Source organism: Eleutherodactylus coqui, chromosome 5 (assembly GCF_035609145.1).
Source record: "Eleutherodactylus coqui strain aEleCoq1 chromosome 5, aEleCoq1.hap1, whole genome shotgun sequence".
Taxonomy (NCBI): domain Eukaryota; kingdom Metazoa; phylum Chordata; class Amphibia; order Anura; family Eleutherodactylidae; genus Eleutherodactylus; species Eleutherodactylus coqui.
Window position 1 is genome coordinate 248836342 of NC_089841.1, and position 27525 is coordinate 248863866.

Below are 27525 nucleotides of genomic sequence, written 5' to 3' on the forward strand. Positions count from 1 at the left end.
CACTTGTTTATACAGGCAGAAAAATTATTAGCAATTGCATCTGCATATCGTTCATTAATCCCCACTCCCTGCTCCAGCGAATGGGAACGACTAAATGATCGCTGTTCACACACAACAATGTGCGAACGAGCCAATGATTATTTGTATGCCTGTATAAAAGTATTAATGCACAAGAAGCAAGCAAATTCTCATTCATCATCCAATCCTCGGCCGAGTTTACACTGAGCAATTCTCATTCAAAACCACGCGATGCAATGGGTTTTAATGATCAGTCAGTGTAAAAGGACCCTTAAAGGTCACCTTCTGTAGATCACTCAGGAACTGTGCAGTAATTACAAGCATTGACAGATCTCCTTCAAGGTCATGGTTCGCCCTCTATTCTCCTCTCACGGCACGTGATCTCTCACGTGTTGGAATCAGGGCAATGGGGCATTCCTAAATGTTCTAGTCTCACAGCTCTTCAGGTTGCTTGCTGCAGTTTAAGGGAGTTGTACCGCAATAGACCTTTATAACAGGATAGGTGATAACAGTCTGATTAGTGGGGGCCTCACGCTGAGACCGTCACTAATCCAGAGAACAAGGGAGAACTAATCCCAAGAACACTGTGGACTTACTACATTCCCTGCAATGACATGGAGACTGAATGGATCTGCAGTTGCAAATGTGCAGCTCTGCTCCATCCATTTTAATGGAAATATCAGGGGCGTAAGTATAGGGGGTGCAGAGGGTGCGGTTGCACCTGGGCCCATAAAGTCTTTCTTCTCCATATTGCAAACCAATACTACTAATGAAGCTTTATAGTTGGGGGCCCAGTTCCAGATTTTGCCCAGGGGCCCAGCAGCTTCAAGTTACGCCTCTGATCCGAGTGCAAACACTTGGCTATCTCCAGCAGTTCCATTGAAAATGAAGGGAGTGGCACCGCGCATGAACAACTGCCACTCCATTCAATTTCATTGGCACTGTGAGGGTGCAGTAAGCTTGCAGTGATGAACAAAGGGGAATACAGGGCCAGCCTTCTAGGGCTTAGCGGGGATATCATCAGTGAGACCCCCATTGAGCAGACGTTTATCACCTATTCTGCGGATAGGCGATAAAAGTCTATTAGAACTCTTTTAAATAGGGTGGCACAACACTTCTATGTACTCTACTTATTCCTGTTGGGGTGCAGTTTAATAGCCAGCGTTACTCTCGCCCTTTCATTCCAACTACTGCGACACAGTACTGTAGCAACTTTCATATATAGCATGTTTCTAGTGACCGGACTGTGCGTTGTAAGCTTATGGCCCCTGCACATGTAATCATATACCAAGGCGGAATGCTCACCCAATATCGTAAAGTTACATTGTACAATTATCATTAGTAAAATCTGTACACTGGTGCTTTCTAGAACCCTAAAATGGTGGAATGTGAAGGGCCCTCCAGGGTCATCGGGTCCAACTCCTCTGCTCAGTGCGAGTTTACAAATCACACAATCCATCTAAAAGGGGATATTTTTTCTCAGGCTAAGTACATATCTGTAGTATCTTTATACAAGGAAGAGTAAAGGATTTTTTTATGTCATATATTTGTCTTTTATTACATTAAATTGCAAAAAAATTTGCATTGTACCCTATTGCCTGCTATGGAAAACAACTACTGCTTCTGTTTGGTCCCACATTCCAGCCCCATTTGGGCACAATACAATAAAATGAATATTTTAACCAAACTGTAACATTAAAGATAATAAATGATTAAATTCTAATCCGCTCGCTCCACAGCTCGTCGCTGTATCCTTGAGCAGGAGCTAACATTAAAACAACTATCTCAACAACTTCTCTCTGCTATTCATTCTCCCTCGACAGCGCTAATGGAGAAAATTGACGAGGTTAAAACAGACATCAATCTCCAATGTCAGGACCTTCAAAACCTCGGAGATCATGTTAAACATACAGAAGATGGAATAAACGTATTAGAAGACTTTACAGCACCATTTAAATTGTCCATACAAGATTTAACACAAAAGGTAAATTTTTGGCCCCAGAAAGCAGATGATCTAGAAAACCAATCTAGAAGAAGCAACATTCGAATCATAGGCTTACCAGAAAAAAACGGAAGGTCAAAGGCCGGAAGGATTCATGGAAAAAATGGGTTTTTAGATTTTCCCAAACACAACATTCTCAACAGCTATTGCCGTGAAAAGATCCCACCATGTCCACCCTGCCCCCTCCCCCCATACCTGGTGCTCCCCATGCCTTTTAACCCTTTCCAATCCAATTTGCATCCTGGTTTTCCTAGGGGGCTTACTCTTTCTCCGCCGTTACACAACAGTGCTATCTGCTGGCTAAAGCCAGTACTGCATGAGGTGACATGTTGGATAGGCTCAGACAGCAGAGAGGCTGGCAATATACAGTAAGAGAACCCCGACAGATGTCTTCCAACATCGAAGCTGTACAGCCCTAAATCATAATGTCTTCAGATGTCAGACAGTGGATTGGAAAGGGTTAATAGCAAGATTATTTAATTGCAAAGATCGAGATATGGTACTACGATATTTCCAAGACAACGTTTGCTATGATAATATGTCTGTATCCTTTTTAACTCTCTTTTCAACAGATTCTGAAAAACAAAGAGCATTTTTCGTGGGAGCTAAACGCAAACTACATGAATTACAAATTACTCCATACTCCATGGTATACCCAGCCCATCTAAGGGTAATACATAGAGGACACACTAATTCTTCACTTCCCCCTAAGAGATAGAAGAATGGTTATCCATTAAACATTGCACCCAGAAATGCTGAAACGTTAGACCCTATAAGGCCGAGCTCACACGAACGGATTAGATTCTGCACGCAGATTTCTGCAGCGGACGACCTGTGATTATTCACTGAAAGTAATTGCGAATGATCGCATCAGATCGCGAAGGAGAGCATTTCTCAATGCGAATGTACACGTATGCACAACATATCATCCACATGGAAGGAAGATATCTCCCTCCCCTCCAGCCTGCATTCCGGCTATTCTATCTATTTTTCTCTGAAGTAGCTAGCGTTTCCACCACTTATACGCAATGTTAATTGTGTATGTGCAACAGGATACTAGCATCCATTGACTTCAATAGGGGCTGTACATGTGGAATCTGCGCTAAAATAGAGCATGCTGCGATTTTTCTCCCACTTACGGAATACGCAATTTGTATTTACGAGTGTGAATGAAAAATCGGGAATACATGCCTTTCAATGCCCAAGTTTTACTACAGATCTTCTGCGCGAATAGCGATCGCAGATTTCGTAATTAAAATCTGTTTGTGTTAGACCAGCCTAAATCTGATTGAGAATTAATCATGTTTTATCTTTAATTCCCGATTATAAAATACTATAAAATATAATTAGTTATATATGTACTGTAGATAGAAAAAATAGATGATATGAGATAGATAGATGGATAGATAGATACATAGATAGATAGATATATATGAGATAGATAGATATGAGATAGATAGATATGGGAGAGATAGATAGATATGAAATAGATAGATAGATATGAGATACATAGATAGATAGATAGATAGATAGATAGATAGATAGATAGATAGAGAGATAGATAGCAGATAGAGAGATAGATAGATAGATATGAAAAAGATAGATAGATAGACAGATATGAGATAGATAGATAAATAGAGAGAGAGCTAGATAGATAGATATGGGAGAGACAGATAGATAGATATGAAATAGATAGATAGATATGAGATAGATAGATATGAGAGAGAAAGTTATGAGACAGATATATAGATAGATATGAGATAGATAGAGAGATAGATATTAGATAGATGGATGATATGTGAGATAGATAGATAGATAGATAGATAGATAGATAGATAGATAGATAGATAGATAGATAGATAGCGGATAGATAGATAGATAGATAGGAGATAGATAGATAGATATGAGATAGATAGATCTATATATATATATATATAGATAGATAGAGATAGATATGAGATAGATAGATAGATAGATATGGGAGAAATAGATAGATATGAGAGAGAGATAGATAGATATGAAAAAGAGAGATAGATAGATATGAGATAGATAGATAGATAGATAGATAGAGAGATAGATATGAGATAGATAGATAGATAGATAGATAGATAGAGATAGAGAGATAGATATGGGAGAGATAGATATGGGAGAGATAGATAGATAGATAGATAGATAGATAGCTAGATAGATAGATAGATAGATATGAGAGAGATAGATATGAGATAGATAGATATGGGATAGATAGATAATTAGATAGACAGATAGATAGATATGAGACAGATATATAGATAGACTAGCTGATATACCCGGCTTCGCCCGAGTTAATTCGGTACTGGTGTTTATCAGGTGTTCACACGGAAAATCTTATGAAGTCGTGGTTACTTTAGAGATACCGGGAAAAAAATATGTTCACCATTTTGCATGGTTCCTTGCGCTACCCAGAAAACACCATGTGGAGGTAACCATGCAACGTTTCCTTTATATAAAATGACATCGGGAAGTGAGAGAATTAGATTATGTACGAAAAATTTGAATGCTAATTCTTTTGCTCTTAGAATTGAATAATCGAGTTGGAACCCATTAACTTTTCCAATTTATGACATAATCAATGCCTGTGCTAAATTTCAAGTTTCTATGACACTGGGAAGTGAGAGAATTAGATTCCATACGTAAAATTTGGATGCTAATTCTTTTGCGCATAGAATTGAATAATCGAGTTAGGACCCAATAACTTTTTCTATTTATGACATAATCCATGCCCGTTCCAAATTTCACGTTTCTATGACACCGGAAAGTGAGAAAATTACATTCCATACGTAAAACTTGGATGTCAATTCTTTTGCGCTAAGAATTCAATAATCGAGTTGGGACCTATTAGCTTTTCCTATTTATAACACAATCAATGCTCGTGGCAAATTTCAACTTTCTATTACACCAAGAAGTGAGAGAATTAGATTCCGTACGTAAAATTTGGACTCTAGTTCTTTTGCGCTAGAATTGAATAATCGAGTTGGGACTTATTAACTTTTCCTATTTATGACACAATCGTTGCTCGTGTCAAATTTTGAGTTTCTATGACACCGGGAAGTGAGAGAATTAGATTCCGTACGTAAAATTTGGACGCTAGTTCTTTTGCGCTTAGAATTGAATAATCGAGTTGGGACCCATTAATTTTTCCTATTTATGACATATTCAATGCTCGTGCCAAATTTTAAGTTTCTATGACATTGGGAAGTGAGAGATTTAGATTATGTATGTAAAATTTCGACGCTAATTCTTTTGCGCTAGAATTAAATAATCGAGTTGGGACCTCTTTACTTTTCCTATTTTGGACATAATCTATGCTTTTACCAAATTTCATGTTTCTACGACATCAGGAAGTTGGAGAATTAGTGGCAAGTCAGTCAGTGAATCAGTGAGTGAGTGAGTGAGTCAGTGAGGGCTTTCGTCTTTATATATATATATATATATATATATAGATACATAGATAGATAGATAGACAGATAGACATATAGATAGATTGATAGATATGAAAGAGATACATAGATAGATAGATATGAGAGAGATACATAGATAGATAGATATGAGAGAGACAGCTAGATAGAGAGATAGATATAAGATCGATAGATAGATATGAGATAGACAGCTAGATAGATACATATGCGATAGATAGATAGATATAAGAGAGATAGATAGATAGACTTTTATAAACTGGGAATTAGAATAAAAAATTCATAGTAATCCTTATGTTCTTCTATATAACCCACCACCTGCATCATTAGTTAATATAATAGAAGGAATTTCCTTTGCTTTTCTATATCCGGAAGCTGCCATCGTAAACTTATTAATAGACGCTTTATTGCATAGGTTTGAAGGAGTTCCTCAGATCCATAACCCCAATACCAGTACAAGATTGGCTGCGTTACTAGCCAATGTGGGTTGCTTAGATCTCTGGAGAGTATGCCATCCTCCTGTCATAAAAATATCCTAAGTCGTATTGATCATATTTTAGGATCCCCATCCTTATTGTTCTAAATCGAAAACATTGAATATTTACCTCGAGGTATCTCAGATCATTCTCCGATCTGGTTAAGATCTGCAAACTCTTAAAATGATAGAAAATGCAAGATACACTCACTTTGCTTATCTCTTTTTGGACCCACAGATAGAATCCCAAACCAATTATATATTTCCTTTGAATTAAACCTCCCCGAATCTCACACTATGGTGGCTCGGGAGACTCTTATTTGAGCAGACATTTAAAATCCTCTATCTAATGCATTAACAAAACCTACAGCGCAAAGAGAGAATAGCCTAAAAACTATGAGCATTGAAACAGAAAAAATATATATAAATGACCCAACTGATGCTAATGAACCTAAATGGTTAATGACAGGAAGGGAATATTTACAATTCTTAGGCTCGCCACACATGGGCATATTTGCGTTGTTGAATCCAGGGTGGGCATCCACCTCTGGGTTCCGCAGCAAATACCGTCTATTGCATGCTATGGAAAAGCGCTTTTTCCTGCACAAGAGCGGAAATCAAGCGGAAAAGAAAAAATTAATACATCTCCTAGAAGTGGTGCACCTTCTCCCCGGGTCCCCAGCACTTCATTTTCTTCTGGCCAGGGATTAAAAAATCCCCATCTCCTGGAAGCGCTGCCTCTGATTGGCTGAACGCTTTGATCAATCACGCTTCTAGGTGATGTATTATTTATTTTATTTTTTCCAGCAGCTGGAGCTTATTTAAGGGCTTTGACAGTAGGATTTCCTACTGTCAAACTTGCATCAATTTGCACGAAAACCGTGTTTTTGTGCGAATTGCAAAGCGCTGTCCAACTTTTTGCAGGTACGAATTTTATTTGCTTGTAAAAACGGACATGTGACTGCTTTCATGGGAAAGCATTGGTTCTACTAGAGTCGGGTTTTTTTCACACCTATAGATGCAGAAAAAAACACTCGTCTGACTGAGCCCTTAAAGGTAGGTATCCGTCTTTCCCATGTTAAGATTAAACCACCTGCTATTAGCGTTAGAACCCATCTGACAGCTTAGTCACCTGGACGTTGGTAGATGGGCCAATATGATTTGATCAAATTATATACCAAGAACCTTGCATTATTCAATGTGGTTAGTGTATTTATTATAAGTATGTATACCTCTGATAGTAATGTATTTTGACTGCTGTTGCCACTTTTTGGTTTCTGCTTCTATTGTATGTTGCAGCCACGGTTTAACGTGCACGTATGGATTTCTATTGGGAAGTGCTGACCCATTTTATCTTTTTTTGCACAAATATTGTGGAGTTGTGGCTGCCCTTCCCATCTACCTCCTATTGGACCATATAAATGGTATCCTACCTCCCCTGGTTTTATTTGTAGGCTTAGTCCCAAGAGAGGAGCATTCTTAAAGGTAGGTACCCATATCAAGAAATTCCATCTGCAACTGCTTTATGGAATAATAAAGGTATGACTCACTTTTTAATTTTCCCGACTGATTATTTGGCTGAACACGGTGTAAAGTCATTATCACATTTATATATACAAGGATCTTTTATATCCTTTGAAAAAATGTAACAAATGTATGACGTAGCCAGATCCTTCTTCCACTACACCATGCAGTATGTATTCAATATCCGGAACCTTGCCCATCCATTTCCTCTTACCCTTTAATAGGAATCTTACATACACAGGGACCTAAAGGATTCATTTCCAATTTGTACACTCACTTAATAAGAACCAAACTCTCAACCATGCGATTGCAAATAGACGATAAATGGAGAGCCCATATACGCTCATTAACCCCATAATGACACAACCTATTTTGGGCATAAGGACACAACGATTTTTGGTGGATTTTCATCTCCATTTTTTCCAATGCCATAACTTTTATTTTTCCATTGACACTGCCAATTAGGGACTTGTTTTTTGTGTGGCGAACTGTAGTTTTCATTGTTGCCACTTTTGGGTACATTGACTATATTGTAAAACTTTTATTATTTTTTTTATGATAGCAGGGAGAGAAAATGCATCAATTCTGCCATAGACTTTTTTTTTTTTACAGCGTTAATCATGCAGCATAAATGACACAATACATTTTTTCTGCGGGCCGGTATGGTTACAATGATACCAAAATTCTTATTTTTTTTTTAGGTTTTTCCTCTTTTCCGCAATGAAAAAACGTTTTTTGGAAATTATTTTTTTTTTCTAAATCGCTGCATTTAAAGTCCTATAACTTTTTTATCTTTCCATGGACGGAGTTCTGTGAGGACTTATTTTTTGCGAGACGAGCTGTTGTTTTTATTGGTACCATTTTGGGGTACATAATGCTTTATCATCACTTTTATTGTCTTTTTTGTGAGGCAAAATGAAAAATATAAGCATTTTGCCTCTGTTTTTTAAGGATTTTATTACGCTTTTGCCATGCAGGATAAAAAGCGTGTTCAATTTATTGTATGCATCGTTATGATGATACGACAATACCAAATATGTGGGATTTTAATTTTAAAAAATACATTTTTATGCTAATATGGAAAAAGCACAAACAAAGGGGTTTTTTACATTATTTTTATCATTTTTTTAAAAACTTTTTATGTCCATGTAGGGGACTTGAACAATAGCATTTATGATCGCTATGATAAGGCATTGCAGGACTTCTCTCCTGCAATGCCTTATCACTTATATTAGTGATCATAGTCACTGGCAATGTTGGACGCCTGTAGCTGGCATCCTGCTGCCATGGCAACCCGTCAGGCTTTCTGCGATTACATTGCAAGAGTCTGATGATGTCATGGAGGGAGTGTGCTCCCTCTGTGAACCCTTTACATGCCACGATCTACATAGATGAACCACTGAATCCCCACTGTTGCAGAGGGAGGGCGGCTATCGGTGAGAGGGGGTTGTAACACTCCCAAAGAACTTACTGCAACGTGTATGGCCGGAGGCCTAGTTTTGTCACGGTGATACCAATACTCCGACTGGACCCTCAGGATGGTATGCCGAAGAAATAACAGAGTCAAGTCCAGTAATAGTTTGGAAATCTGGGAGCGTACAGATTTACTAACTTTGATATTTTGAAATACAAAGGGAATTTACAGTTCTCCAGAAAAGTACTTAAAACAGGTACACGAAGATGCAGTATTAAGCAGACAATTGAACATGATGCTAGATACAGTGTCATTGACTCGATTAAGACATGACATCAACGCTCTCTCTCTTTTCCTTTCCTGTGTATTGCAAGACAATTTCCCCACTAGCTGCTTTAGATGAAGGATTGATGAATGATACATTCAAGTATTAAATCCTGTTGCTACTGATTTCTATCATACAAAAACAGGATCCTGTTCTTCAACAGGACAGAAAAAAGGAACCTGCACCATTTTTGTCTCATATTGCGTCCTGTTTTATTAGTAAACAGGACCAAAGGAAGCAACAGGATGCAGAAACATAGTAAACAGAAGCTCGCTACATTGTATCCAACTCAGCATGGCATCACAATAGCTCCATCCATGTTAATTATTAGATTTTTCTACATGCCTTCTTAATGTCCATACATATCACTATCTTTCTTAACATTCACTCATTTCTACAAAAGCATATTTTTGCATAAGGAATTTCTCAAAAAATACAAAAGGAAATGCTGGATTATTTAAGAGTCATGAAAGGTTTTTTAAATTAAACTCCACCAGAAGATAACGGAAGCTGTTCTTCATTTTCACAATCTACTGAATACAATGGCAGGAGCAAATTAATGAATGAAAGAACATACCTGGTGTTCTCCCCTTTGCTAATAATATGGCCAAAGCAGAAAGTTTCAAATAAAGTCATAAAATTAAAAAAAAAAAAACAGATGTTAATTTTAAGGCTGAAATCACATTATGATGCAAAGACATATCTCAGCCCCTTCTTATACACTGATGAACATGAAATGTGTTCTATGTTGTAGAAGTTTCTATACTTCGTCAAACAAATGTTATAACCTTTTTGTGCCATTTTCCATGCCAAATTATGCAATGCAAAATTTAATAATGCATGAATTTTAAAAGCAATCAAATTCTATAGAAATGGCTGCGTTTCTCAATAATTCTAAATGTGTTCAATGCTTTTTGCATATCATTAGTGGAAGTGTATTTTCCTGCTTCTCAGAACATCAGGGACTATTTAACTAAGCAATGCTACAATAATGCCAGACACAATACAGGATTAAAACAAAGGTTCACCTTCGAAGGAAGACTGTAGCTATATGGGAGAAGAGTTAGGCTGGCTTCATATCTGTGCTGGGGATTCCGCTTTCCTGTTGATCGTGGGGATTCCCCTTTCCTGCTTTGGGGAGCAGGAAAGGGGAATCCCCAAGATTAACGGTTCTATCTCTGGACCGAACTGTACAGTACTGGGCAGAACGCATTGACTCCGCCTGCTTTCTGCCTAACTGACTGCCTTTAAGGACAGAAGAAAAAGTGCTACATGCAGCGCATTTTCTTCCGGTATTTTCAGCTACACCTATGGCAGAACCACCGGCCGGAGGTTCCAACACAGATGTGAACCATACTTAACAGTTGCATCAGGCCCAAATGCTCGATGGGACTCAAAGACCCCTCTGCCACATAAGACAGCAGTATTATAAATGGAACATTGTAGGACCTGCTTCACATTTTGCATTTGAGCCTAAGAACTTCACATTATGCATCATAGGAGTGATTCAGCTCAGACAAAACAGTAGGTGCAGATTAATTAAATTCCTGGTGGTTGCTCCCTTTGGCCAGCTCCATCAGCGTAATGTCCACATGCCATTTAATAGTGTCTGTGTTATATCAATGCAGATAAAGTTGCAAGAAAAAGAAAGGAAGCCCTATAGAATTACCTGGATTTCTGTATTGATTACTAATAAAATATGGTCTCATTAAAGGGGTATTCTGGGACTTTTTTCATATTTTTTATTGATGACTGAGAGGTCATCAATAGGTGTTCGGTGGAGACCTGCGGCTTGGAGCCTTTCTGATTAGCTGATTCCTGGGGCCACTGTGACCAGCACAGGCAGCAGAAAGTTCTGACCATAGCGCAGTGGTCCGAGGTGATATTACAGGTGCAGCTGCTGCTCAATTTAATGGGCGCTCCCTCTGTGATGTCATCAGCACTCCAGGATGTAATAGCAGAGGGATGATGGGTTGTCCTAGCAACTGCTAGCCATACACTGGTGTTAGGGCCTGCCATGCCATGTGATCATTGTTTTGAGAAGTACTGCAATGCATTATCATAGCGATCAGAGACTTTGTGCTTCAAGTCCCCTACAGGAACATAAAAAGTGTAAAGAAAAAATAAAATTAGTGTTAAAAAAACGAACATGAGAAAGAAAAAAAAACAACCTTTTTTTGCACACTTTCCCGTTTGTATAAAAAATGTAAAACATTTTTTTTAAAAACCCACATATTTGGTATCATTGTATTCGTAATGACCTGTACACTATTTATCCTGCACGGCAAAAAACATAAAAAACACCTAAAGGGGGGGGGGGAGGAATACTTATTTTATTAATTTTGCCCTTAAAAAATGCAATAAAAGTGAACAGAAAAGCCATATAAATTCCAAAATTGTACTAATAAAAACTACAGCTCATCACGCAAAAAACAAGCCCTCCCAGAGCTCCGTCCATGGAAAAAAAAAAACATTATGGGATTTTGATTGCAACGATGTAAAAAAAATGTTTAAAAAAGGGGTTTTATTGTGCAAAACTGGAAAAACCTTTAAAAAAAATACTAATTTTGGTATCATCGTAATTGTCATTTATGCTCCATGATTAACATTGTAAAAAAAAGCACTGGCAGAACTGATGTGTTTTCTCTCCCTGCGCTCCAAAAAGAATGTATAAAGGTTTTACAATACATTATATGTGCCCAAAAATGGTAAAAATAAAAATTACAGTTTGCCATGCTAAAAACAAGCCCTCATACGACCGTGTTGATAAAAAAAATAAAAACGTTATGGCTTTTAAAAAAGTGGAGATGAAAACCCCCAAAAATCATTGCATCGTTATGGCCAAAATAAGCCGTGTCCCTAAAGGATTAAAGAGTCAAGTTACATTTTTTGATAATTCTATAGATTCCTACATGCATGTTAATATATGACTAATTTCTGGGATATATGCTGGAAACAAGGAAGCTTAGGGGGAGCCTTTGAGCTCAAGAACGAGTTTCACCTACAGTATACATCAAGGCTAATGCACCAGCACTGCTGTCTCCCTGCACCTCCTGTTATAAAGTCAGGCCAAGTAAACAGGGATGGAAGGGAGTCTGCAGAGATGAAGAGAGGAGGCCATGTCCTGGCTGTTATAGTTGGGTTAGGTCCCTTTGCTGCTGTCCTGGACATCCTGCATGATCTTCAACCGCAGAAATGGTGAGTATTCTCAATGGCGGATTAAGAGAACCAAAGGCTCAAGGCTGTTCACACATCTTGGGCCCCGACACACAATGCATTGTCACAGGCCCTCAACCCACCCCCCATAGAATATTATTGGTCTGTATTGTTCACGGACCAGCTCATTATTCACATGACCACTGCAGCCAATAACTGGCCTCCACGATGATGTCTGCATGAATGGAGTTGATCGCCTTCATCGATCATGTTAATGATGAACCATGAATGCTGCAGGAGCTTCTGGGACTGGACCATCTGCAGACAACTTTGAATTCTCAATTTCCCATCCACATGGCTTCATATTTCAAACTTCTACACAACTTCCCTATCCATAATGCCCAATGTTATCCTTCTGACGCGCAGATTTTTCCAGCTTGATGACGCATTGCTTTATTAAATAAATACTTAATTTTGGACTGTTCTACACAGGGACTGCATAATTGTGACGGGTACATCTATTTAATTTGTGAATGGATGTCCTTAATAAAGACAATATATTGCTGCATACAAGTTGTGTCAAGATATTTCAGTTAATATGGGTACTCTACAATTTTTGGCAGGCCTGTTTGCCCCTGCCTCCCGATTCTTTAATTGTGTGGCTTTTGTAATTGGGGTTAGTATAGACATTTGACATTAGGGGAGTCTTATGGGAAGTAGGTTTACATACCTCCTTGATGGAGGTATAGCTCAGCGGTTGCTCTCATGGTTAATTCAATCGGTGGGATGCATAGGGATGCGAAGCATCAGCTTTCCAATTACTGCGGGTCTTTTATGACATATAGGTATAGTTCACACTATGCAGTGCTATGACACTGTATAAACACGTTTTTCTTCTTTTTCTAAGTGATGCAGTATTTATAGCAGTGGTGCCGTACCCTTTGTAGACGGTTTAGGATATGTTATGGTATATCATTGCATACGTGCTTGAAATCTGGTTGACGCATGCGTGGTGACTGCTCTGATGCCGAAGATGTCAAGCATCGCGAGACCCGGGGTGCTCGATGACGCGGAGCATCACATTACCCCGCAAGAGACTTAAAGGACGCCGCAGATTGAGCGGAGATAACATCTAAGCTGGATGGAGCGATCCCGGATATAGCACCTGTGGGGGTATTCTTTTCTTGTGAGGTATATATGGGTTTATTATGTGGGCGTTACCAATTGTGGGCGGGACGCAGCCCTAATTGGTGGGATACCATGTGATGTGGCTTTATAGGTGTGGACTTTGGTGATGTTTCCTTAAACTTGAAAAAGACCGTGGAGGTTGAAACGTAGCTTTCTGCACATTATGGGAGAATAAAAAGCTTGCTCTACCAAGGGTGAAGTCTGTGGTAAACCCATAGCAACAAATCTGCAACAAAAAACATACGCAGTACATATTTTAGCACTGTGGATTCTCTACAGATATGCAGAAAATCCTCACTGCATTGGCCTCGTGTGGCCATACCCTATATGTCTATAGTCATATTTCTAAACTTGTAATTTAGGCTAATTAAACTTGATGGATCTGTTTTCTTCCTTTATATACAATACTGGTAGTGGGTATATTTTTCTTCTGTCAGAAGCAAACATAAGCTTGGCTCTGTTCCCATATCTATGCAGTAAGCTTGGTTCTGGTATCATCTATGCAGTTAGCTGCGTTGTGGTACTGTATTTCTGTAGCATGCTTGATCTGATACTGTATATGTGCAGGAGGCTTGGTTCTTTTACCGTACCTCTGTAGTAAAGTTGATTTTATTATGGTATCTGTGTAGTAAGCTAGGCAGTAAGCTTACTTCTGGTACCGTATCGATGTAGTAATCTTAGGTCTGTTACCATATCTATATCTATGTTTTTGATACTGTATTTATGCAGTAAGCACAGTTCTGTCATCAAATCTTTGCAATGAGCTTGTTCATGTATCCATACAGTAAGCTTGGTTTTATTACCATATCTATGCAGTAACATTGTTTCTGTTACTGTATCACATTCTGCTCTCTTTCCTGTGAGCTGTATTGATGGATTTAAAGGCAATCATTCACCATGTTTATGCTGCCCGAACCACGGACGGCCTGAACCTGGGACAGTTATGGCTACTGTGTATGTTTTTTTCTAAAACACAAAGGCTTTTCAGAAAAACCATATCTTGAAGTTTGACTCTGGAACAGAACTCCAAGTCATGGGGGCGTGGCCACTGCCCACTGATGTCATGAAGAGTGACTGCTCTCTCCTCTTTTGTGTAAAGGCAGAGAGCTGTCAATCCCTATGATGCGGGTGGAGATGGGCCGGCATAGTAAAACTGAACATGCGTTTTTATTGTATAGATGGAAGGTAGGCCCTCAGACTCAATCTCACTGGTGCGCGCTATGCATGCAGTCCGACGCTGGGGCTAACGAGTGAGCGAATGCTCATTCATTGCCGGATTGTTGTGTAAACAGACATATGCACAGCCAGCCAATGGGATGAATGATTGTATTAACACTCGTATGTTCCCATAATAGCAATTCTCTGCCCGTGTAAAAGTGAACGAGCATTGATCAACATGCTTGATGATCGGTACTTATAACATCGGGCTGAGAAGCGGCTCCCGTAGAAATATCCTTAGACATCCTGCCCTTACTTCAGGATGAAACCTGGAATCTGTGAAGAGTGCCTTGCTCTACGTTCTTGCTCCATGCCCCCAAAACACTTGCCAAGTGGCAGGGACTGTGAACTAATAGGGTAAACCTCTACATCAGGAGTGCCAAACTCATTTTCACTGAGGGCCACATTAGCCTTAGGATAGTCTCACACGGGCGATCGTGATTTTGCCGCAAGAAAATCTCATCTTTGTTCCTGCGATTTTTGACCGGCAGTGATTCTTTTTCTTAAAAATAATCTCGCATCGCATCGCTGCCCCCCGAATTAAAATTGCATGAGAAAATCACGTGTTTTTTTAGCGCAAAAGTCTATAGGACTTTCTAATGCTAAAACACAGCGTACAACAAGTTTGTTGCACTATATTCGTGCAAATCATTGGTTTCATAATCTGCTTTTTTACTGACTCTTGCATCAGGCGAAAATCGCATGAAAATCGTGCGATTTTCTCGCCCGTGTGAAACCACCCTTATAGTAGTCAAAGGGGCGATTGTAATTGTAAGGCCTAGTTCACATGAGCGTATTTGTGCAGCGTAGTAAGAGTACAACGTTTGTACAGTTAGGGCTTAGTCACACGGGCGCATCAGATAGATAGATATGAGGGAGATGGATGGATGGATAGATAGATAGATAGATAGATATGAGATATATGATATAGATAGATAGATAGATAGCTAGATAGATATATATGAGATAGATAGATAGCTAGATATGAGATCGATAGATATGAGATATATGATATATATATGAGATAGATAGATAGATAGAGAGAGAGATATGAGATAGATAGATAGATAGATAGATAGATAGATAGATAGATAGATAGATATGAGATACATAGATAGATATGAGATAGAAATTAGATATATGATATAGATGATAGATATGAGATAGATAGATAGATAGATAGATAGATAGATAGATAGATAGATAGATAGATAGATAGATAGATAGGAGATAGATAGATAGATAGATAGATATGGGATAGATAGATAGATAGATAGATAGATAGATAGATAGATATGAGATCGATAGATATGAGATATATGATATAGATATGAGATAGATAGATAGATATGAGACAGATAGATAGATAGATAGATAGATATGAGATATATGATATAGATAGATAGATGTGAGATAGATAGATAGATATGAGATAGATATGAGATATATGATATAGATGATAGATATGAGATAGATAGATAGATAGATAGATATGAGATAGATAGATAGATAGATATGAGATCGATAGATATGAGATATATGATATAGATATGAGATAGATAGATAGATAGATAGATAGATAGATAGATAGATAGATAGATATGAGATAGATAGATAGATAGATATGAGATATATGATATAGATAGATAGATGTGAGATAGATAGATAGATAGATATGAGATAGATATGAGATATATGATATAGATGATAGATATGAGATAGATAGATAGATAGATAGATAGATAGATAGATATGAGATATATGAGATAGATAGATGTGAGATAGATAGATAGATAGATATGAGATAGATAAATATGAGATATATGATATAGATAGATATGAGATAGGTAGATATGAGATATATGATATAGATAGATAGATAGATAGATAGATATGAGATAGATAGATATGAGATATATGATATAGATAGATAGATAGATAGATAGATAGATATGAGATATATGATATAGATGATGGATATGAGATAGATAGATAGATAAGAGATAGATAGATAGATAGATAGATAGATAGATAGATAGATAGATATGAGATAGATAAATATGAGATATATGATATAGATAGATATGAGATAGATAAATATGAGATATATGATATAGATAGATAGATAGATAGATAGATAGATAGATAGGAGATAGATAGATAGATATGAGATAGATAGATAGATAGATAGATAGATAGATATGAGATAGATAGATAGATAGATAGGAGATAGATAGATAGATAGATATGAGATAGATAGATAGATAGATAGATAGGAGATAGATAGATAGATAGATAGATAGATAGATAGATAGATAGATAAGAGATAGATAGATAGATAGATAGATAGATAGATAGATAGATAGATAGATAGATAGATATGAGAGAGGGAGAGCGATATAGATAGATAATCCAATATATATAATTTATCAGTTTTATATAATCATTTTAATTGTGCTGTGCGGAGATATTATAGGAATTTCCATCTTTTGTGTCCATGCTGTTATTTTCCCTTTTTTCTCTTAAGAAGACTTTGTTATGCTTGAATATTTAATAGCTACTTCTGTCCGGTTGATCGGCATTTCCCATGACTCCCTAAGAATACCTGACAAGTGTAGACCTGCAATTTTAATAGACTTAGAATAGTTTTCTTCGAGAGAAGCCATAAAAACTCCCAAAGGAGAGATCATCAAGCAGAATGGTCCCCAGCGCAGGATTTATTAGCAGGCAGGATGGGGAGGTTGATTAGCCTCCATGGCTGAGCAGACATGCTGTCAGATGGGCCTCTTAATCCAATCAGTTACCTGTCGGAGGGGGAGCTGTCTGAGGTCCCTTGTGGAAAAGGGAAGCCTCTGTTCAGTGGACGTCATACAGTACTTTTGTGATGCCAACCCAATCATAAGCTCTGTGTTGGCTGAATATTACATTTAACTTTGTAACTGCTGGACAAAATATTCAGCTGCTAGACAAGGTATGTAAATGTCTGCAGAACGTGAAAGCCTGTTTTACCTTTGAACATGTTACATTCTATCTTCTGCAATCAGATTAATCAGATTATTAGACCCGCTTAGGTTACAAAGGTATTTTTTTCAAATTCAGTTTAGAACAATCTGAATACATTATATTAGAGGATGAAAGTATCTAGCGAAGTGGTTACATCAATAGTTGCATTTTGTAGCAAATGTTATAATAACATGAGAGTAGCAGAATTCCTAGGACCCAAGTATACAAAATACACCATGAAAGGAAACATTTGCATCACATACAAAGTATGCAGTTCAGGGTAAAACTCAAGAGCCAAGACATCTCACATAGCAATACTGGTAAAAGATGCTAATACAGAATACACTGAGGACTAAGTCAGTTATTACATAGCTGAGAAGGGACAGGTGATCTTGTTACACAAGTACTGTATCGCACAAAGTTGGTTAAAGGGGTTGTCTCGCGGCAGCAAGTGGGGTTATACACTTCTGTATGGCCATATTAATGCACTTTGTAATATACATCGTGCATTAATTATGAGCCATACAGAAGTTATTCACTTACCTGTTCCGTTGCTGGCGTCCTCGTCTCCATGGATCCGTCTAAAATCGCCTCTTCTGGCGATTTTAGACGCGCTTGCGCTGTGCGGTCTTCTGCCTTCTGAATGGGGCCGCTCGTGACGGAGAGCTGCTCCTTGTAGCTCCGCCCCGTTACGTGTGCCGATTCCAGCCAATCAGGAGGCTGGAATCGGCAATGGACCTCACAGTGAAGATCCCGGCGGCCATCTTACTAAGGTAAGTAAGAAGAAGGAAGAAGTCGCCACAGCGCGGGGATTCGGGTAAGTACTACCCGTTTTTTTTTTTTAACACATGCATCGGGTTTGTCTCGCGCCGAACGGGGGGCCTATTGAATAAAAAAAAAAAACGTTTCGGCGTGAGACAACCCCTTTAAGTCAACATAAGCAATGCAAATATTACATGTAGTACATGTACAGTAGATATATGATATGGTCAACTTCCATAGGTAGTAGCCCTCCCATGTGCCTTAGGGCTTATTCACACAAGAGTATATTGTCCACCGTTTTCACGGCCCGACCAATATACGCTACCATCTGATGTATTGGATTCCAATTCATCAGATCACACGGATGTATTCCCACGGTGTAAAAGCAGCCGGCCAATATAGCACAAGGCGCTTTTACACCGGCCAGGACAAATAGTCCTGGAACTATCTCTCTGGACGAAATACGTTGTCCGCTGCATAGACTCCTATGGGAGCCAATGACAGCTGCCGGAGAAGGGAGGTGTGAGGGAGTTTAGCAGCGTCACTGCTAAACTCCCTCCCCCTCCTCTCCACCCCTTGCCGACTGTTGGCAATGGGAGGGGGCGGGAGCTAGTTGCTAAGCTCCAGCAGCGTCCTGCCCCCTCCCATTGCTGGCTGCTGACAAGGGGCTGAGAGGGGGCGTTTAGCACACTAGCCCCCGCCTCATCCCGCCTCCTCCCCTTGCTATGAGCCGGCAAGGGAGAGGGAAGGGTGAGACAGCTTAGCAGATCTAAGCTGTTTCCCCCCGCCCAATGGCAGTGCGGGCTCAGAGTATATGCACGGGACCAGTGCCATCTGATTGGGCGCACAGACATTAGCTTTGTACGCCTGTTCACGTGTTTTTATGGTGCCGGCGGGCGAACGTAGAAACGCCAACGCCCGTATGAAAGGAGATGGCAAGAAGCAGGCTGATACATCAGTAGGCTTTATCACCATTTAAATCAGGGCAGGGGTGTGTCACTCATACATGTAAATATGCTGTGCCTGCGCAATACGTACAGTAGAGTACCCAGGCACGCACGCAAATAAGCCTCATTCATTGCGCACATACATTGCGCTGAGGCAAGTGTATTTGAGCAGTGCTCGTCTGAAGCCAACTTTAGGGCAGCCTCAGACTAGAGTATGCCCAAATATGCAAGTTGCAGTGCAAAGCATTTCCGCAGTGAACGAGGCTGATTTGCGTGTGTATCGGCACATTGTGCTGTATTTTGTGCACGCCCGGCCTGTTCATAGACGTGGGCAACACATTGCCGCCCTGATTGAAAAGGCTATCTAGCCTAATGAGGTCCAGGAGTGATTTCTTTTTTAACGGAATTGTGCAGCGTAGTGCGCATCCCATTACGTATTGTGCCCTCATTTGAGCACCTCCAATAGACTTCTATGGGGACTAGAGATGAGCAAGCGTACTCGGAAAAGCACTACTCGCTCGAGTAATTTGCTTTATCCGAGTATCGCTGTGCTCGTCCCTGAAGATTCGGGTGCCGCTGCGGCTGACAGGTGAGTCGCAGCGGGGAGCAGGGGAGAGCGGGCAGGAGAGAGGGAGAGAAAGATCTTACCTCCGTTCCTCCCCGCTCTCCCCTGCAGCTCCCCGCTCCGTGCCGGCACCCGAATCTTCAGGGACGAGCACAGCGATACTCGGATAAAGCAAATTACTCGAGCGAGTAGTGCTTTTCCGAGTACGCTCGCTCATCTCTAATGGGGACCCTTGGTGCGCAAATGCGCAGAAAAATAGAGCAGGCTCTATTTTTTTATGCATGCACGAAATGAGAAAATAAGGAAATGAGAACGAACCCATTTATATCAATAGGTTCTATTCTCTGCATATTGCCTGCACCAAAATCTTTGTAAATACGTCTTTCTGAAGGAGTCCTCACCCATATTTCCTTAGTGAGCCCACAAGAGGTGAATGAGTGGGCACTTCCACTACACGTGTACAGTACCATATCGCTGCACAGTCTCTATACTAGGGTGGACTACATTGGACCCGGAGTATGGGAAGAGGTGATTAACATGTGTCGTGGTCTGAGAACAGTGTGTGAAGCAGAGGAGCAAGTGTGCATCTAGTAGAGTATCTTGTCTTGACTTTGCAGTGACTGGAGGCCGTCAGAAGGAGAAGATTGGGCCATGCCTGCTCTTGATAAAAGTAGTGACCATGTATATCCATGTAAGTTGTCGTGGGCCACTTCTGCAGTGTTACTGCACTATGGGGGGAAGCATTGTTATTCTTGCTATGTAAGTGACCGGAGACCATGCCAGGCGCACTGCGTTCATAAAGTGTTGTACTGTCCACTTAACACAGACTCGGGAGGGGCATCATCTCTCCTTATGGAGAGCACCTAGGGGGTGAGTGAGCAGACTCATAAGGCCATGCATGCTCCTCCAGGAAATATATGCAAAAATATATATATACATATATTTCCCAGAGGAGCATGCATGGCCTTATAAGTTTGCTCACTCACTTCCTAGGTGCTCTCCTTAAGGAGAGATGATATCCCTCCCGACCCACATCATAAGCTTCTCACCAGCCAAGTCAGGAAACTACTGGACACTGATGAGGGGCAAAACCTAGAAACAGCTGTCTGTGTATACATTTCTGGCTTTGTTTTCAATTAACAATCATTGTTCTAAAGACCTATATAAAGGATTGGACATTGATTTGCAGGAATGCTGCCAACCAATAGGTGGTGCTGCAGTGGGATTGTTCCATCCTACTTATTTGCATTGAACACAGACTGTAACCATTAAGCTGAGAGGTCAGCCAGGCCAGAGACAGATTAGGAACCCAAAGTAGCCCTGCAAAAAATTACAAAGTAGCTCCATTTGGTAGGTGGGCCAAAACTGGCAGTAAGTAGGGCAGGGGTCATCAAACCAACAACTGCAGCCACGTGTGGTATCGGCAGAAGAAACCTTTGTGGCGTGCATAACTCACCATAGCACATTTCCTACGAAGCACAGAATACATTAGAACTGGAGGTATACATAGAGGGTCTAACTATGTTATAACTTGCTAAGCCTCTATGAGAAAAATGAACATAGATTGGCTTGTCTTATGCCGCCCTGATGGGTCTTGAGCCTGCGTGATCGCAGTGAGAGCCCTGGGTTGACCGATAAGGGAGCTCTCACTGTAATGACCAGGATGAGAGAAAACTCTGATCCTTGGCGTTTAACTCCCTGGATGCCACTGTCAGTAGTGACCATGGCAGCTAGGTGGTTAGACACAGAGGGTAATTATGGCAGCCAGAGACCTAGGAAAGGTTTTCTAGGCATACCACAAATTAGCATGAGCCTTCAGCACAACCTACTAGATGGCTTTATAGTTTTAGATGCACAAGGAATTATTTGCTATACTGAGTATACCAATGCATTATAAAACTGATCAAATGACCAAGGGAATAACAGATGTAATGTAATAAAGATTATTAAAAACATGCACACAGTTAAAATAAATAAAAACCTTTGTTTTATTTTGTAAAAGTGGAAAAAACCACATTGTATCCCTGATTATGAGCCGTATAATTACCTCCATACTGTCACTTAACCAAAGTCACTGTACGAAAACCAATATTACCAATAATAAGGACCAAATGATACCGCCACACCATGATCACATATCACCATCACATAGTGACTGAATAATACCCCCATACTGAAAGATCAGTACTACCAATAATAACACTATACGAGGGTCGAATAATACTGCTACAACCTGATCACATAATATCACCATAGTATTGCTGAAAAGACACTATGCATAGATCATTATTACCGCTATACAGTGACCATATAGCGGTATATACCAGCTTTACACAGGTGCTCTGCAGGCGGTATAAGTCATTACAGTGCCGTTATATCCAGGAGTCGTTCACTTTCATTCTTCTTCTCCATCCTTTCATGAGCTAAATGAATGAATGAATGAATAAATATTGCTCCTCATGTGCTAAATGAATGAATAATGCCTCCATGGGCTAAATGTACTGATAATATGCTTTATACAGAAAAACAGATATGGTCACCTCATCTGTGTTGCTCCTCCGGCTCCAGCCTCTGCAGACCGATTGGCCCGTGCTGCTCACCAGAAGACTTCCCGTTATGGCTAGTCCCTGACCTCATTAACACTATGATTGAGCATTGGTTGGAATGATCACATGTGCTTGTCATGTGATCTCTTTACCTGGAAGTCCTCTGGTGAGCAGTAAGAGCCACGTGAACTGCAGAGACCGAAGCGGGAGGAGCAATACAGATGAGGTGAGTATATCTGTTTCTTTCTTGTTTTATCTCAGGACAGGCCCTGAGATCCTGAAAGGATTTTTCCCGGTGGATTCAATGGCCAATCCATCGGTGCGCCAGGCTGTGTGCAATAAAGGGGTAACTGCTAAGTTAAATGCCAATCTTGTAGCCAATTGCTTGTTGCCTGCAACCAGAGTAATCCTCAAGTAGGGTCCCGTATCAGCGTCAAGGGCCACACACAAAATCTGACATTCTTACATATGTCTATCTAATTGTTGCAGGTTATGTAGATGAAGTGAAAACATTTCCATTGTTTTTCTGGAATAAAACTACCTGTGACTCACAATCCTTTTAGTGGACCTACACGGTTTGCATAACGTGTTTGTGGTAACTATGGATGGAAAGGCCTGCAGAAGAGCTGTGTACACGAAACAGTAGTAGATTATTATTCAAGATGATTGGCAAAGTTGCTTCATTTTTTATGTTAGATGCACTAGAGCAGTGGTTCTTAACCAGGGTTCAATTGAACCCCAGGGGTTTGGTGGGTCAGTCTCAGGGTTTCGGCAGAGTTCAAGATACACCCCACTTATACAATTAGTAACACTCTCCTCTGCACATGTGCTAGGCTCAGGGAATTCCCAAATCTTCTCCACTAGAAACTCTTGTTTCTCTCTTTTCTGGTTAACCACACCTGCAGACCAATCAGGAAGCTTCTTTCTCTTCAGAGGTCAGGTTAGCCAATGGGAAGCCTCAATCTTTTTCGAGAATGGTATACTTAAAAACGAAGAAAAGGAACAGACTTTGATGCAAAAATGATACGAGAGTGGCACTGGCCAAGGTGAAGCCACGCATTTCCGAACTTGTCTCTGAAAGGCAACAGCAAAAGTCACATTGGTTTGCAGTAAATATTCATTGAGTTCAATGTGTACAACTTGAATTAGAAAAAATCCTACTTTATTTTCCAATTCCGAAGCGTTCGGTGAATTGCGGGCTTCAGTACCTCCAGCAAGGTTAAGGACCGCTGGTCTAGAGCAATAAAAACGGTTGCAAAGTTGGCCATAGAGGTGAAATGACATATTTGTATTTCCTTAATATATTTCCTACAGCTTGGATTTACATGTTACCTTCTTCCAAGATCATAGATCCATAATGAGTTTTGCACTTGCAGGAAGTTAAATGGAAAGATAAATTAGATGTAACTCAAATGACTTGTACGTTCCATTTAATGATACTGTAATTTGAACTCCGAGTACAACAATGCACTTGCATAAACACTGCACAACGCACTCTCTGACCAAAGAAAGAGAAATAATTTGATTGGGGATTTCGGAGCACCCGCAGGATATTTGTGTTGTATCACACAGTTCATTGGTTTAATTACATGAAATATTTTTTATATCATAATAGAGATGCGCAGAGACCCAAAACTTGTGGGTTCAGATCAAGGATTCAGGGTCAGACAAATATTTGGTCCTGATTATCTTCTCATGCAAGGAAATCTCTGAACATTCACTAGAATTAAACTTAATATAACTTCTATTTAATTTAAAAAAAATTGTAAATATTTCACTCTATCACTACTAGAGATGAGCGAGCATACTCGCTAAGGGCAAATACTCAAGCGAGTAGTGCCGTTTGCGAGTACCTGCCCGCTGGTCTCAAAAGATTCGGGTGCCGGCAAGGGTGAGCGGTGAGTTGCGGGAGTGAGCAGGGGGAGAGCGGGGGAAAGAGTGAGAGAGAGATCTTCCCCCCCCCCCCCCCCCCGTTTCTCCCCGCTCTCCCCGCCCCCTGCCGGCACCCGAATCTTTTGAGACAAGCGGGCAGGTACTCACAAAAGGCAATACTAGCTCGAGTATTTGCCCTTAGCGAGTACGCTCACTCATCTCTAATCACTACCAACACCATAGATGAGGTGAACACCGGGGAAAAAAATGGGTATAGGCGCAACTTTTTTTTAGAGAAACTTAAAGGGGTTGTCCCGCGGCAGCAAGTGCGTCTATACACTTCTGTATGGCCATATTAATGCACTTTGTAATGTACATTGTGCATTAATTATGAGCCATACAGAAGTTATAAAAAGTTTTTCACTTACCTGCTCCGTTGCTAGCGTCCTCGTCTCCATGGTTGCCGTCTAATTTTCGCCGTCTAATGGCCAAATTAGACGCGCTTGCGCAGTCCGGGTCTTCTTATCTTCTCAATGGGGCTCCGTGTAGCTCCGTGTAGCTCCGCCCCGTCACGTGCCGATTCCAGCCAATCAGGAGGCTGGAATCGGCAATGGACCGCACAGAAGCCCTGCGGTCCACGGAGGGAGAAGATGCCGGCGGCCATCTTCACCGGGTAAGTAAGAAGTCACCGGAGCGCGGGGATTCAGGTAAGCGCTGTCCGGTGATCTTTTTTAACCCCTGCATCGGGGTTGTCTCACGCCGAACGGGGGGGGGTTGAAAAAAAAACAAAAAACCGTTTCGGCGCGGGACAACCCCTTTAACTAAGCTCCTCTCCAGTCATGACACAGCAACACCGGATGTGTACTCCCAGCTGAGTACTGAGGAAGAGGTGCAAGAGCTCCGAAACGTGTTCATATGTATGCTGATTTGAAATAGAAATGGAAGAGTTGAGCTAAACATCACGTTTCATGCTTCTCTAAAAAAAAAGTTGCGCCTTTACCTATTTTTTCCCTGTGTTTACCTTACTTACACGTCTTCCTATAATAGTTTCTGGGTTGGCTGCACTTTTAACCTACCAAAAAATTGAGTCATTTTTCCAAAAATAAAGGGAAGAAAAAACTTCTAGCAAAGACCCCGATTTATGAGTCTTCCAGGTATTGCTCCACCCCTTCTTTTTCTCTTATTTTCAAAAACGCCATAGATCACGTGTCATTGCTGTTCCTTGGCTGCCATCCCTGTGCAATTAATTTCAAATAGTTAAAAGCTATTAGAAAATGACCCACCAGTATTCTGTTGATTGCCATGAGTCCAGCATATGAAACCTACAGGGGTCATATGTTTTAGTTGGGGAAAGCTGGGCGATTGGCGCACCCCTGTGGCTAATAAAGGGGGTCTTGAGTAAAGTCTTTGTGCTATTACAGCCATATTCTCTAATGTTATCTCTGTTCTAAGTAATGCCCCTTTTATACAAGCCAGAATGAGCAGATGGACAGATAGGACTAAAGGTCCATTTACACGGGATGAATGTTGGGTAAATGATGTCCGACACTCATTTCCACATGTCCTCTCTCCCATGCTGTCACACGGGAGCTAGTATTGCTGCTTCACTCATGGAGCGGCCAGCAGGGGGGGCGGTGCGGCTTCAGGAGATTTCTCTCCTCTCGCTCCCCCGCCCCTCTCCATTCACTTAATACGGCGGCCGTTTAGTACTGAACAGCCGCTATTTACACTAAACGATGAGCTGATCGCCCATCGCTTATGCTGCATAAATGATGGACAAAGAGCTCGTTGTTCAGTTTAAACAGCCGCCGTTCAGTACTGAACTGCTGCTGTATTAAGTGAATGAAGAGGGGCGGGGGAGCGAGAGGAGAGAAATCTCCTGCAGCTGCCCCGTCCCCCTGCTGGCCACTCCATGAGCATACCAGCAATACTAGCTCCTGTGTGACAGCATGGGAGCGAGGAGATGAGTGTCGGGCATCGTTTGCCCGACATTCGTCCCGTGTAAATGGACCTTAACTTTACCTTGATTGTGATAGTAGAAAGTTATCTTATCCTAACCTATTAAAAAGCTATTCTCTTATCTTCATACAACAAAACCCATTGTAAAGTAATTCTAAATGTAAATAAGCCACCCTGATAACAAGGCACACCATGATATCACCTCACATTAGGGCCAGATTCCTATGAGCGTAAGCGTATTTGTGGACGTTTTTGGGGTGCATTTTTGCAGAAGAGGTGTTGCGTGTTTGTGCACTCCTCTGTGTACTTTACTGTATTTTTTGAGCGCGCGAGCCATGTGCAAAAAAACATGCATGATTGCTCTCAAATGCGCAGGAGAATAAAGCATGATGCGTATTTTTTGTGAGACCGAATTGCACATGTGAACGAACCCACATGAATGAGGTTGATTTGTGTCCATGTCTATGCATTGTACTGTACTTTTCTGTGCGCCGCACCCCCTCTTTTCCCTGCGGTTTTGTGCTGTTTTTCGTTCATCAACTTGTGTATTGCGTGCCCTTTGGTGCGCAAATGCACAAAAAATAGAGCCTGTTTCATTTTTTTGCATGCATAAAAAAAAAAGAAGAAATGTGAATGAACCCATTGAACTGAATAGGTTTGATTCTCTGTGTATTGTGCACACAAATTTTGCGTGTGCAAATCCACCCATGTGAAGGAGTCCCTAACAAGAGAAAAAAGCCTGGATTGCACATCAATAAACAGTGATCTACCGCTACCAAGTATAATTTAAAAAATGGACGAGTGGTTCTTAGTACATATTTTCATCAAACTATGTAGAATAACTTGTCACTTCACAGAAAACTTTTTAAAGTGTGTCCCTATTTCAAGTTTGGCGCAGGAAGGGTATTGGTTCTCCTTAAGGAGAGCACCTAGAAGGTGGGTGAGGAGACTTATAAGGCCATCCATGCGCCTAGGGAAATATGCAAATAAGGAAGTTGGAACAATACCTCTACAGCGCCACTTATTGGAATGCAGCATTCCTTCAAATCAATATAGGACTTTTTAAACAAGCCTTATAACAATGACTGGGAATTGTAGG